The sequence below is a fragment of the Sphaerodactylus townsendi genome, linkage group LG10 (genome assembly GCF_021028975.2).
Source record: "Sphaerodactylus townsendi isolate TG3544 linkage group LG10, MPM_Stown_v2.3, whole genome shotgun sequence".
In the NCBI taxonomy this organism is placed as follows: Eukaryota; Metazoa; Chordata; class Lepidosauria; order Squamata; family Sphaerodactylidae; genus Sphaerodactylus; species Sphaerodactylus townsendi.
The window spans coordinates 21,116,906-21,130,133 of NC_059434.1; the positions used below are offsets into that span (position 1 = coordinate 21,116,906).

At 47.8% G+C, this 13,228-nt stretch overlaps 1 long non-coding RNA gene across 1 annotated transcript; it reads left to right on the forward strand.

Annotated features, from left to right (window-relative positions):
- Positions 1-10,151, forward strand: LOC125439819. The gene is made up of 4 exons (XR_007245588.1): positions 1-28; positions 3,006-3,011; positions 8,269-8,277; positions 10,029-10,151. It is a non-coding gene; the product is annotated as an uncharacterized LOC125439819 (long non-coding RNA).
- The last annotated feature ends 3,077 nt before the right edge of the window (positions 10,152-13,228 follow it).

A 13,228-nucleotide genomic window follows, 5' to 3' on the forward strand; every position in this document is an offset into this window, starting at 1 on the left:
GTTGGCATGAAATTGCTCTCTTTCACCTGTCAGGCTCCAAAAGACGTCATTTGGAAGCAGCTGTTGTATTTCCGGGAAGCAGAAAGAAAATGTTCTGCCATTGGATACTGATGAGTGAGAAGGCTGTGAAGAGGTTCAGGGTAGGGTTGAAGGGCAGGGAGCTGGACTGTACCGCCACTGCAGCACATTCCTAGGGACTCATCCCACCACTTCAGAGCACAACACCAAGCACAGGATCATCAAAGGCCGAGATCAATAACCTTGTCTCCACAGTAATCAATCTGATGTCCATATTCAAAACCCGACAAATGTTTCTTAGTCCAAGGTGATAATGTGGTCTGTAATCTGTTTTGATTGTATTTGGCTGTAGCGGTCTGGTTAACGTGAGGGTTGGTCAAGGAATACTTTTTCACAGCCTGTTTGTTAACTTCGGGGTGACATTCAGCATACTTCTTTACAGCCTGTTTGCGAACTTTGGGGTGACATGCAGCATATTTCCTCACAGCCTGTATGTGGACTGGCCGGTTGGTTTTCGCATATTTTGCAGCAGCTTCCTGTAGTTGTCTCTTTCTAATGCAATGTGTAAATCGCTTTCTGCGTTTAATTCCTATTCTCCCTTTAGCGGTTTCAGCAGAAGGAACAGGTTCGTATGCGTTGAGTAGGGCAGAATGCAGTTGGCGCACCATTGGATCCTGGGACCCTCAAAGGGGATCCGGAAACCCTCAGAAAAACCTTTAGCTAAGTAAACTGCTTCAGAGCATTGTGGGTAATCCCGTAACTAGTGACATAGGAGGGAAACATGCACTGGGGAAGGAGCCAAGGAGCATAAGACTGGGGGAACTTCAAACTTTCTGCGCTATGGCTGCTCCTCCCTGGCTGCTGCCGTCTTTCTGCAGACTACCGGAGCCAGGGTTCTGGCCAGAGCAAAAAGGCTGCCGAGATTACCCTTTGGTGCATTGTCCCCGTGTGTGTGTGAGGGCCAAAACAGCCGCTGCAAACATGCTCATATTTGCATTTACTCCTGTGACAGGCTCCTTTGTTGAAATCCCAGCAGGGCCACCTAACTGGGACCTTGCTGCTTCCCGAAGGTCTGCGACCCCCTTCTGCCTGAAGACCAATTTCGTCCTGTCTTTTTATTGTGGGGTGAACCATGACCATCCAAGTTTGGTCATGGATCAGATCCCAACAAAAGACACTTTTGTGGTACGCGCTCCACCTGACCGCATCATTGCAAGATATGGCATCTGCCTCTCCTGCCAATGACCTGACTCTTAACACATGATTCATGTGTGCTGTTAAATGCCAAGGTCTTAACAGGTACGCTGCCGCAATCAGTGCTAAGTACTCTCCAAACCCCCTCTGCCAGTTCTCAAAGGTGCGTTCAGCACCCTTTTTGACGCCTTTCTTTTTATCTGTTTGGGAATCGGTCACTCCTTGGTCCCCCTCTGGCTTAAGGCATCTTATATAATACCCATCTAAAGCTCGTTCCCTGATCTTTCTGGGGAGATGGGACCCTGGGGGATCCCTGGAATCCCATCCTGCTGGAATACCCGCGGATGAATCTGGGAGAGATGACCGCTTGTAACCCGTGACCCTGTGTCTCTTGGCCAGCCAGCTGGGCAAAGTTGGCACCCCTTCGCCTTGTACCCATAACTCCCCGGCGGCCTGAGCTGAATCCTCGTCCGACGACTCACCCGTAGATGATGTAGTAGGTGATCACCTGGATGAGCGGGACCGCCGCAAGGACCTATGCCTCCTCCGGCCCCACTTTCTGCTGGGGTTACTGAACTGGGGATGGTTGAACCTGCAGCAGCACCAGGGGCGGGAGCCCCCGCTTCAGCTGGTGGGTTATAAACTGGTCCGAGGGTAGGGGCTTGAATTATCCTAGACCCTATGGTGTTTGACAGCTGCAAGAGGGTGCCGGAGAGGCCCCGAAGAAAGGTGTCACTCCCAGCCAGCCCAGGCCCTGCGCCCATGGTGGGGTTTTCTGCCGCTAAATTCCCTGGTCCACCAGCCCACATATTCCTGGGGGCAATACCCTTCTTGTGCTGGGTGTCCGGCTGGCACATTCTACCCCCCCCCCTTCCTGGCCTGCAGCAATGTTCAGTAAACACCCATCCCTGCATCCATTGTCCTGAATCCCAACTGTTTGAAAGCAATGTATGTACCTTAGCTCGGGGTCTTGCTTTCTAAGACTGCCTTCACACTAACATTCTTCAGGCTTTGTGTAGCAGTGAACTGGTTTCAGCCTCTTGCAATGACCTCAGGACCTGGGCTCTGGTGGGAAGTGATGTTAGCATCCAGGGCATGGCAGCACAACACTGAGCAGGACAGCCAGCATTATAGCATATCTGTCACTGTGGCAACAAGACCTGCTAAATGATGTCATAATCAATCCAACACATGATCTGTCACTGCTGGTTGTCCTGCTAAATGATGTCACAATCAATCCTACACATATAAAATGTATGCCTACAAAGGTCTGCTTTACAGTATGGAGCTTTCTACCATGCCTCATTTCTATTAGTGGCTTAGGATCCTACTGGTGCCCTTTGCAGGTAGATGTAAGGCCTTTCCCGCTCAGCTACCCTTTCCAAAATAGCACACCAACACAATTTAAGTGGATAAGAAAATTGGCCATAGTCAAAGAACTTTATTCACAGAAAGCATAGGATAAACTATATGGCGCAGCATGGGGGGGTGATCCAAGCATCTGGGCAGCATTAGTGCTGTTCCCCAGAGCAAACCAATTCATCAGCCCAGCTGCTGGTGGAATAAACCAAGCGAAAGATTGGAGTGAGACAAAGACCAGACCGGTGAAGTGGCCATGACTGGAGGCTCCCCCAGCTCCCCCTACCAGCGGATCATCCCCCATGCGCAACCCACCACGGAGCAAGGACGGAAGGGAAAACCCTTCCCCTTGCTCCCACCATCACCTCCTAAACTTTCAGCCAATCATACAAAGCCATTCTAAGGCTATGGAGCCACCGATCCATACCCAAAAGTGACAAGTGCACCCCATCCCGCCTGTACAGAACTTCCAGCTTACAAGAGATGTCCCCATGTGGAATCCCCCGACCCCCAAAATTATGAACAGAACGCAACACCGTCTGACATATACTTGCTCTGGCTCCATTCACCCGACGTGGATCCACCGCTCCTTTCCAGACACGTCTCTGCAACATGTGAGACCAGAATATCATCGTGTCAGGCAACAGACGGTGAATGGAGTCCAAGTCCGATAACATATCTGCACACTCTTCACTGCAGGGATGTCGTTCTCTCCCAGCTGAATCACCAGTGCGTGGGGAGGGCTGAAGGTCTCCAGCTTGATCCTCAGGATGGGTAGAAGGTCATGCCAGCGCATGCCTCAGTAGGGAAGGAGAACATTTTCTTTTCCCCCTTCACAATTCACACTTAAGCCCACAATGATCACTTGCTTCTTCTTTTTTGCACAGGTACTGGTGGGTTCCTGGCCCCATGGTATCAGTTTTGTAAAGGAAATATACAACATATTTGCGGGTGCAGTTCTGTGATCGAGGAAGTGCCACATTTTGATCAATTCATTTTGGACATTCTAATAATTTCTCACTGAGTTCCTTATGAGTGGCTATTTAGACTTGATCACAAAGACATGTTTTGAATCCAGAGACTTCATCATGGTTGACCTGTCCATTTTTAAGGGCCACATCTGTATTTCTGTAGTACTTCAAGGTCTTGCAGCCAATGTTTTTGTGTTCCAATGTCTTGTATCCCACTGAATGATATTTGGGAAATTCAGCTTTGAGCATTGATTGCCAGTAGGATGTATTCCCATTGAGAAAAAAATGAATATGACGCATAATAATAAAGACTTCCTGCCATCCCAGATGTATCATTTTTACACATGAGCTGTAAGGCCTTGCTTGAATACAAGTCTGAAGCTATATAAACAATGTAGCCAACATTCCTGGGCTTTGATTTCTTCTCCATTAACTTTCCTGCAGCACAGATAATGAGTAAGACTGTATGATCGGTCTGTGGCAGCTAAAACAAGATAGTGAAAATGTGGACTAATGCAGGACCAGATTGTCTAGGGAATAAGTGTTCAGTGCTTGCACCTTGCTATCATGATCTCGAGCACTGAGCATGCACATATGAACACAAAAAAGGCACCACTAGAGTGTCTGTAAGAAATCTTACAAAAGCCTTCTGACTCATTCTGAACACTCTGTACTTCAATAGGAACACCATATTTAGTACATTTGGTTATTTTTTCAAGATGATGAAATCTGAGAACCAGTGCATCCTATGCACATTTTCTGAGTGATTAAAATTCTTAATCATCTCCTATTTTCCCTTGAAACTCTAACAGAAAATAACATTGCAACTGGAACAACAAGAGCATCCATTAACAGGAAATTTCTTCCATCTAAATTAATCTTTGGGAATGAAGGCAGCATGGTTTAGTTCAGTCTTGTCAATACTTGGATGGGAGATCCCAAAGAAAGAGCAGGCGAAACCACCTGAGTTTTTCACTTGTCTTGAAAAGTCCCTCGCTAGGGGTTTTGTAAATCTGTTGTGACTTGATGGTTTTCATGTGCGTAACTTAATCTTTAAGTGTTTCACTTAAAATTTACACTGCTGGTTCCTGCAGAGTCCTTCTTAATGACTCAGTTACTGATTTGTAATAAAATTGACTGTAGGTCTAGGATGTTAATCTTCGGCTGTTCTAGCAAGCCATCACTGATAACATTTCATAGTATTCCTTTTCTTATTTGAAATCAAGGCAAATCATGTCCTCCACCTGGTCCTTCCTGAAATCTACAGAATGCAACAGAAAACATATAGTGAATATGGAGTTATCCTTCAAAAGTAACATTTTTGATTACCAAAAGTGAGAAATGACAGTAACCAAATATATAGATGCAGTATCCAGATTGGACACAGTGGCTACAATTATGGACTTTTGTGTTATCTCTCCTGTCCAAAGGAAACTATTGTGAGTATATGATATTTCTAAGGTAGTAATGAATCTGGATGATAAATGGGAATATTTTATCTTTCAGTTTATCATTTCATTATACAATAAAGTCCGTTTTCCACAGAGGTGTCCAAATATTCCTCAGGTTTTTTTTGGCTGCTCTACGTGTTTCATTAAATAAGCGACATTCCAAACTCTGCTGAACCAGTCTGTAATGCCTAGAGGGTCATTTTATTTCTTCGCATAATATGACCAAAGTATGAATTTAATCATCTTAGCTTCCAGGGAGACATCAGGCTGGATTTGATTTAGAACCCACTAGTTTGTCTTTTTGGTGGCCCATGGTATCAGTAAAACCTTCCTCCAACACCACATTTCAAATGAATCTTCTTCTTGGTAGCTTTCATCATTGTCTAATTTTCTTCATTGTCCAGTTTTTACACCCATACATTGCAATGGAAAGTACTAATGAAACAAACTCCCCAAAACACCTTATGAGTACAGTGTAAAGGTTACCAAATACAGAACAAGTGACACTGTACCCCAGCTGCTACGGCAATAGTACAAACAGGAATGCAAGTGCACGGTGAAGTTTAATAACTGATTACTCCTGGTTTATAGGGTTTTTTGCCATCTGGAAATTGTTTTTAGGTATATGTAATGTAACGTGTTCATGGTCTTAAATGACTTTTATGATGTATTTTATTTGACGCATTATCCTGTAAACTGCTCAGAGCCCTTTGGGGGTGGGCGGTATAGTAAATTTGAAAAATATAAACAAACGAACAGGTTAAATAACAATAAATGTGAAGCAATTTTCAAAAAGATAGTTGAACAATAAATGTAAACAACACTAAATGTAAACAACACTCTGCATCCACAAGTAACTTCAATAGCATATGTTGTCAAGAACGTCAGTATCACAAGCCAGTATTCACACAGCATATCTGGCACAATTAAATTCTAGTGCCGTAGGTGCAAGTTCTTTGGCTCCGAGATGTGCTGGATAAAGTCAATACCATGGCCTCAATTATGACCTGTCTCACAATAGTTTATAAGAAATTGCACTGCAGTGTAACTTTTTATTTTACATAACGATCCAGTGAGGCATCGTTGCATTATCTTTAAAAGAAAAAGGATTTTTGATTAATCCAAAATGTTACGGATAAAATGCAGAATTATGTATTCGTAGTCATGCAGCATTGTCATTATACAGTGACATCACTTTCAATTTGCATGCAGATGTGTGGAGACTCGTTCGTTGATGCCCATGACACATGTTTGTTGGAAAAGAAATTGGCCGCAGCCCAAATTTATTTAACATATAACATATAACAAAACTTTGAAGCTGGGCAAGCATAGCAGAGCACATCCTGGCCCCCAGGCAGTGAACCACTGACCTGGTTATAGGGCAGCCCCAGCTGACCCCTTAGGCCCTTCAGACAGAACCCCTGTCCGGCACATCCCCCAAGGGAACCGGAACAGGAAGTTACTAGGTGCCACATGGACGCAAACCCAAGTTGTGACACCCCTCCCTGCCAGGCAGCGAGCTCTTTGCGCAGCCCCAAGGCTTGCCTTCAAGAGCTCTATCGCCACCACGGACCTCATATGGAGGCCCCCGAGGTGGGAAGGTCCGACATGCAAGCTACTGCCTTCCCAAAATAGGATGTGCTCTTATGCCCGAACCGCCACCGGGCTGTTAAACCAACAGCTCTCGTCCCAGCTTCAGCAGCCCAGAATCACACAGCTCAGTGTGTGCCGTAAAGTCACTGCCTCTGAGCATATTGGATTTGCGCAGCTCAGTGCGTGCCACAAAGCCACTGCAACAGAGCATGACGGACATCATGTAACCAGATGTCCTAGCCCCAATCCGATTGCAGACACCCGAGCCAAAAAGAAGTGCAAATTGCGGGTGTACAGGGGAGCTTTGCACCTGAGGAAGCCAAATACAGGGGGGAACCTGCTGGCTTCCCATAAAACCCCCTGACCATTGCCCAAAGCCAGGGGTGGGGGTGGACTGACCTGACCACCCCAAGGCCGGGTTCATGAGCATGCCCATATATGGGGAGTATGGGTTGGGGCATGGCATAAAAACAGAACTTGCAGGAGCGAGAATGCCTCTTTGAGCAAGAGGTGGCATAGAAACTGCCGGAGTGCTCATCCCGCACCGTGCGGAAGGTGGCTGGTCCGGTCCTGGAGTACTAGGCACTGGTTGAGAAGGCAACTCCATGCTGAGCACCTGTCCCATCCTAACTGGTTCTGGCAGGCTTACTGCAGGTGTGACCTGCACCTCATAGCTGGAAGAGGCGGCCGGCACTCTTGATTGGGCAGGAGTGGCAGGCACCCCCAGGTTGGCCTGGGTTATTTCTGCCTCAGCACCGCAGGTGACCCCCAAAGTGGGTCCCACCTGGCCCTGCTCTGAAGCCCTGGGAGTTGGCACCCTTCCCTTCTTTTTTGTGCCTTTTGGCTTTGGAGCCATGGCCTAATTGTTTCTAAACTATTATTAGTTGATGAAAACAAGTTGTCCCTGGCTGGAATTGAATCAGCAGCCCTTTGGATCAGCAGGTGAACCCTCAAATGACTGTACTGTAGAATTAATTAATCAGAATAATAATATTTTTTTAATATATGACCAATCACTCAGTGCGTGCCGCAAAGCAGGATCTTAAGAGGCACAACGTGCTTAAGCTGGCACTGAAATTGCCCCTCAGATCTCTGCTGCCTTAAAACACCCTTGAAAAGGCACCTTGAATGTCACCTCAGATAGGCGGGCCTATTGCCTTGGAGACAAAATGGCTGTTTGCCTTCTTCCCTCCGGCCCGCCTAAAATGGCCGCCGGGATAGTCCTGCTCCCCACTTAAAATGCCACCCTTCTGCTTTCCTGGGCACCAGCTGAAATGCCGTCATTTCGCCTTGCGTTACCCTAGCTCTCAGCCTAGACTCGCCCCCACGGCCGTTGGAAGAAGGAGGGGGTGGGCGGGCTAAACAACCAAGGCTGAAATGGCCGCCGTACTACTCCCCCCGCTAAATTCTGCTGTCCCCTTGCGCCCCCAGGCACTGGACGAGAGCCCGTCACTTCGGGCTTGCTTGCCACCCACCCACCAGGCCGTGGACGAGACCCCGTCACGTTGGGCTGCCCCGTCGAAGACGCGATGCCCAACGGACGGCTCTCAGAACGTCCGCTCGGCCTCGCCTAACGGAACACGCTCTCCTCGGCTCCGGGGAAGAACGGGGCGGGAAGGGGGTGGAGGGTTCCCCGGCTGACGGTTCCTGCCTCCGCCCATGGTGAGGTGACCGTCCCGGAGCCCTTGAGGGTCTTGGCAAAGGCCGAGTCACCCCGCTCTGCACGAGGCCGCCAGGGAAAGCCACGTAAAAGGCTTCCTCCCTTCAAAAGCTGCTGGCCTCAAAAGAGGCTGGGGCCCTGCCGACGCAGCCTTTTGTAGGCTGCCCAGGCCCCTGTCACGTGCCGGTACCCGGCCACGTGCCAGGCTCATGCCGGCCAGCAGGGGGAGGAGGCTTTCCCTCGTTCCTCCCCTGCTGCAACGGGCCGCCAGGCTGAAGCCTGGGGCGCGATTTCTCACTATCTCTGGACATTTAAAACAGTGTGGTTTCCTTTGCATTTAGTGTACATTTCCTGCAGGTTGGATTTTTGGTTATGCACACTTTTACTCCTCTTCGAAACTCACCTGTCTCATGGTGCCAGTTCTGGGTAAAGAAAGTGAAGTTCTTTCTCAGCTGTTGAGAATCGTTACACTGGAAACTGTTCTGTTGCATGTCCCAGCTCATCATCCTATCTAGTTCGTGCTAGCTAGGTGTTTTGCATGGTGTAGGTGGTGTTCAACAAAGAACAGCAAGAACAGGTGTCACTGTGCAACATAACATAACTTTATTAACTGATTAACGGAACAGTATTGTATTAACAACTATGTACAGATGGAGCACCGGAAAATTGGAAATGTGGGACCACTGCGGAATGTCAGTCAGTGGTCAAGGCTCCCATCAAGGAACCCCGCAAGTGCCTCCCTCACCACTTTACCCACAATGAGGTTTCGTTCATCGTGGGGATCATACTCCATTATTATTATTATTATTATTATTATTATTATTATTATTATTATTATTATTATTATTATTATTATTATTATTATTATTATTATTATTATTTATTAATTGTATTTATAAACTGCCCTCCCCCGAAGGGCTCAGGGCGGTGAACAAAACAAATAGATAGAGCACAGATAAAATCAGTAAATAATCATTAAATTAATAATCATTAAATTAAATTATCCTGGGGTGGGAGAACAATGTCCTCTTGCTGTGCCAGTTCGGTGAGGAGTGGACCAGCTGCTCCATCAATCTCTGGAGGATCATGGCCATTGCTCTCACAGATGTTGCGGAGAACAACACAGGTGGTAACTATGGCATTGACATGCTCAGGCATGACCTCCAATGGGGCCAGAAGGCACCTCCACCTTGTTTTAAGTCACCCAAAAGCACGGTCAACAACACACCTGGCCCGCGACAGTCTGCGGTTAAAGTTCCTTTCTCGTGTGTTGTTGGGTGGAGCGTATGGCTTCGCCAGCCACCTTCGCGTGGGGAAGGCACTGCCCGCCAGGACAATGGGGGGAGGGACCTGCAACACCATCCAGAAGCAGTGTAGGTGCCAGGTGGAAAAAGGACCCCCTATCCATAGCGTGAGTGAAGTGGAACCCACAGAAAATGTGGGCATCATGGCTTTTGCCTGGGTGACCAATCTCCACTGCGTAGAATTGGCCCTTGTGGTTACAACAGGCCATGAGCACATTGGAGGGAAAGTTCTTCCTGTTTATATACTCCCCTGCAGAGTCCGAAGGACTGAGGATGTGAATGTGACATCCATCAACTGCCCCGACGCACTGTGGGAACCTCAGCTGTGCGAATCCTGCCGTCACCTGTTGTGAAAATGTAAGCAGAGGTTGAAGGAAATGTGGTTACATCATCCCATTGATAGACACTGTAAGCTCAGTGATGGTTTTCAAAACGGAATTCTGAAAAGCATAGATTCCACCCTAGGCCAAAATATGAGCCCTTCCGCATTGTCGTGGTCGACTTGAGGTCGACTAGAGTCCGACACGAGTCCTCCTCACAGACGTAGCGTCGGACTCGTGTCTGACTCGACTCACCTCCGCCGCTGATTTTCTCGACCCTGTTGAGGTCGAGTCGACCAAGCGGACTCGGGTTATGCTCGGAAGCCGAAAATGGCATGAATGCGGAATCTCACCACTCGACGCTGGCCAATCCAGCCAATCAACGTATTAGTATGTTCGCGCATGCGCAGAAGCGGGAGACTCGTGGCGGCGGCGAAAAGCTTTGGACATGCGCAGACCGAGGGTCGGGCGACGGCGCAGAAGCGCCGCTTGTAGCAAAATCCGGCTGCGGCGCGGAAATGAGCTGACAGCTTTGGACAGCGCAGATCGGGTGAGTCACGGAACGCCGCTTTAATTGTAGAAAAATTGTTTTTCACGGCAACGGGCAGAAATTGCAACATTTATCCTAATTGTTGGCCAATCAAATGTTCCCTCCTGTCACCTACTCTCCCTCCTTTGTATAGCTTGCTCTGACGGATTTGTGGTGTTGGTAGTGCTAGGTGTCAGTGGTGTTTGAGTGTTGTGGCTGCGTGTTTTGTGGATTTTGTGGGTTTAGTCTATTTTGTGATGAATTCAAGTGATGAAGCGTGTGTCTGCTGTGGAAGCTCCTGCTGGGGCTACAGGGGGCCAGCTAGAGGGATTCTGTGGAGGGAGGAGGAGACGCTGGACTTGATCGGTATTTGGGGAGAAATGGAGATCCATAAAGATCAAAACTGCCAGCCAACCTTCTCTTTGAAAAGGTTGCGGCTGAGATGCAGAAGAGGGGGCATCGTAGGAGTCCTTTGGAGTGCCGCAACAAGTTCAAGGCACTTAAAAGAGATTACAAGAAGGTGGTGCAGCACAATGCCATCTCAGGCAGCAGTCCGAAAACATGTGCCTTTTACGAGGAACTGGACATGTTGTTGGGCAGCAGTGCTACCATCAGGCCGAGGAATTGGATAATGCGGAGTGTTCGCTGTATCACCGCCTCTTGTGAACACAGAGCATCAGTCTCCTCTCACCACCATCGAGAGGAAGACATCCGCCTTCCAGCCCTGTTGCAGGGTCTCCAGGTAAAATTTTCAATTACCCGAGGGAACAGAGACTGTGCTCTGAGGTGACACATGCTGGAATGTTTTATCGGGCTGGAAACTTAATACCGTGTAGAGTTTGACATTTGACTTTTACATTTTGCAGTTCTTCCAGGAACTTCCTGTGACCTCTGCAGCCATGAGGAACATGCGTCCAGAGGCATGAGACAGTACAGCTGGGTGAGTGCTTGCACACCTGTGGAACGCTTCTGTACAAACTCTAATCAAACCCTTCGAATTTCAATGTACTAGTGTATGCTTATGTGTGTGTGTGTGATGCATGTGTGTGCATGTTGCAAACCTCTCCGCGCAGCTTGGATGACACACTCACACAGGGACATAATGAGACAAACTGTACTCAATGTAGTCACTCCAGATGGTACCCTGTCACTTAAAATGCTGGTTTTTTTTGTGGGACCCGGCAGGCTTCATGTGCAGGAGCAGTGAAACACAAAACCAGCATTTAAAGTTAGTAATATCTTGAGATTGCCCTGATGATAATTAGCCATTTCATGATTCAGGGGTGCAAGGTTGCGGACCCTCAAAGGTGCAGCCCTTAGCAAAGAATGTGGGATGGGTACCCTTTGAGGGTCCATAAACCTTGCACCCCTGAACCAAACTTCATGAAACTTGGCTGGTATCATCAGGGCAGTCTCAAGATGGTACCCTGAAATCTTGGTGCTGATACCTCCAAAATGCCATGCAGGAACATCCCAGAAATTTGCCCAAGAATCTCTGTTCTGCATTGAGTTGGTTCTGCATTGCTGTCAATGGGTGGTTGCATAACAAATATTCTGCTTCCCTCCCCCATTCTTTGCAAATCTGATCCACTGAATGACATATGCTGCTTGAAAGTGAGAATTTGTGTGTCTAGGGTGAGGTCTTCAAGTACAGTACACAGAATGGATAAGGAGTTTCAGTCTGGCATGTTATGAAACTACTCCTTCAACCATACTCCCCATTTCCCATTCCCAAAACAGCATCAGACATTGGCCTAATCCAAACAGCGGTGCCTTCTCATGATTTCTGTGTTGGGACTCTGCAGGTTCCAGCCTGCTGGATACCTGAGGAGACCAGGAGAACGCGAGGGCAACACTGCAGGATGGTTCGTGTCCTCTCCAGGAAATCGGGCAGCGGATGCTGCAAAACAGTGAGGAGATGAGGCAGGAGAACGGGGAAGAATTCAGAACCTGACCAGGCATATGGAAACGATAGCGGGGGGATTGCAGCCACCCAGGCTAGTATTGCCTCTCTGGTAGAACTGCTTAGAGAATCGTTCTGCTGCACGACACATCCAGCCACAACAGTCATCCGTCGCCACCAGCACTGATGCTGTTCCTGCCGCAGATGCGGAGGAGGAATTGCCTGCCATGCTGGCTGAAGTTCCTCCAGTTCCTTGTGAACTGGAGGAGCCAAGACAGGTGGTAGGGAAACGGAGAAGAAAAGAAAAACACATTTTTGATTTGTAATTTTTATGTGTCCATCTGAATTTGTTACTCAAAGTTGTGGATCCCACCACCATCTGAATGTGTTACTAAAAGTTGTGGATCCCACCACCATCTGAATGTGTTACTAAAAGTTGTGGATCCCACCACCATCTGAATGTGTTACTAAAAGTTGTGGATCCCACCACCATCTGAATGTGTTACTAAAAGTTGTGGATCCCACCACCATCTGAAAGTTGTGGATCCCACCACCATCTGAATGTGTTACTAAAAGTTGTGGATCCCACCACTGGCTGGGTCCATCTGATCTTGCTAACAGTTCAAAGTGTTCAATAAAGTTATGTTTCAAACTTTGAAAGGTGTTGTTCCTTCCTCTCCCTATGGTGGCCTTGCCTGCAACCCAGTAAACAAACAGGTAACACCTTAATGTTTGGTAAAACTGCACAGGCCTACAGTGTGGAAACATACCTTATAGTTCAAGCCCAGAGCCCAGTCTCTGCTCCGTCCATGCAGGTTGGGGTTTGCTATTAACATGGATTTAAAGAATCTTGGTAGCCTAATAGGTAAACACGACTGAAAGTGATGCTGTTTGGGGGTGGGGGAAGGAAGGGGATAATCCACCCC